This window comes from Geotrypetes seraphini, chromosome 2 (assembly GCF_902459505.1).
Source record: "Geotrypetes seraphini chromosome 2, aGeoSer1.1, whole genome shotgun sequence".
Classification (NCBI taxonomy): domain Eukaryota; kingdom Metazoa; phylum Chordata; class Amphibia; order Gymnophiona; family Dermophiidae; genus Geotrypetes; species Geotrypetes seraphini.
In genome coordinates, this window is record NC_047085.1 from 239694798 (window position 1) to 239696385 (window position 1588).

Consider the following 1588-nt stretch of genomic DNA (forward strand, 5'->3'; position numbering starts at 1 on the left):
CAAGGACCATCGTGGAACGTGTGTTTGGGTTGCTCAAGTCCCGCTTTAGATGTCTACACCGCTCAGGAGGGCAACTGCTGTACAGGCCCGACAAGGTGTCCAGGATGTTTGTTGCCTGCTGCATGCTACATAACCTAGCGCTGAGAAGACGGATGCCAGACCCTCCTGAGCCGGTCCAAGACAGTGACGATGACGAGGACATCCAAGCTAGACGCAGGCCTCTACCTGAGCAAGAAAAGCGTAGGAGAGGGCAGGTGGTCAGGGACAACCTAATAAGAGCCCATTTCTTGGGATAATGGTGAGTATATTTATGTGAACCCCAAACAGCTTCTCTCTCTCTGTCTGTCTCTGTCTCATGTGAGTGAATGTGATGATGCCTCTTTCTCTAGGCAGCAGTTAAAGTTCAGATGTCCCTGACTAGCAAAGCAAGAAGTTATTGGTAGCAGCTCAAGTATTATAGGTAGAATAATAGGTAAGAATTAAATATAGCTATCTTTGTTTTTGGCCTCATTCACTATGTTGCTCCTGTATATCATTCCATTAGCAGGCTTTATGATGAATTGCCCACATGTCAAATAGCTAATAGCTTTCATACTCTTGTTGCAGGTTGGATGTCCAAGACTTTCATCGTCACCATACAAGGGCATCGTAATGTGCTTCTTGATGGCCTGGTAAGAGCTAGCAGTTTAGGACCTCTTGGTTTTTTGTTGTTTTACCAACAACAAATCGTATATCGACACATGCTGGTGTTAGGTTAGCATGTGTGTTGACTGAACACCCCCTTAGTTTTAGGTATAAATGACATCTATAGTGGAAGCTCAGAGAAAGCCGATTGGATGACCTATACTGCTAAAATGTTAAAACTATGGCTATCAGAAGCCTATATGCTGCTCAGCTTTCCACACCTTGTAGGAGTTAATGATGGTATTGGTCTACAAGTTTCTGTGTAGCATAAGACTATAGCACCCCCCCCCCTCCCTTCTCCATGCTGGTATTTCAAGTTCAACTGAAGCTATAGGGTAACTGTAGGTATTGTGACAGTTTGAGGTGGGGGACTTTTCCAATGTATTAACATGCTTCCCCTCTTTGCAGGTGTTCGGGCCCAGCTGATCTCCTCCTCCTCCTGTGGCTAGCATCTCATCGTGAAGCTGTTCCTGTGATACGGGCAGATCCTGCGACGTATTCCTGATACTTGTGCATTGATAGGTATGAGACATTTGTGCTCACTTCTACTAACCTTCAACATTCCAACCAGTGTGTGTAGGTTCTTAGCTCACATATGGACTCTGTAACAAGGAGGACGGCTTTTATTTCCCTTGCTTCTATGGCAGAAACCTCTGGCCTTTATTCTCTGACCTCCTTACTTTCCTTTCTTCTAGTGCACCGAAGAACATTCTACATCTCTGAATCTGTCTTCCTTTTCCTACATCCTGCCTTACCCTACCATGAGGAAATCTTAATATTTCACAGGCACTGACATTGTACCCTTTCCTCCTGTAGGCTGGGAGTTGATTTGGACCTAGGAGTGGCTTACTCTGTATACCGGTGTAGCTGTGATCCATCTCGATGAACTGCAGTTGCATGATGT

The 1588-nt window shown here is 45.2% G+C and overlaps 1 long non-coding RNA gene across 1 annotated transcript; it reads left to right on the forward strand.

Moving 5' to 3' along the window:
- The first annotated feature begins 401 nt into the window (after positions 1-401).
- Positions 402-1136, forward strand: LOC117355122. Its single transcript, XR_004538294.1, has 3 exons — positions 402-472; positions 607-671; positions 1093-1136. It is a non-coding gene; the product is annotated as an uncharacterized LOC117355122 (long non-coding RNA).
- The last annotated feature ends 452 nt before the right edge of the window (positions 1137-1588 follow it).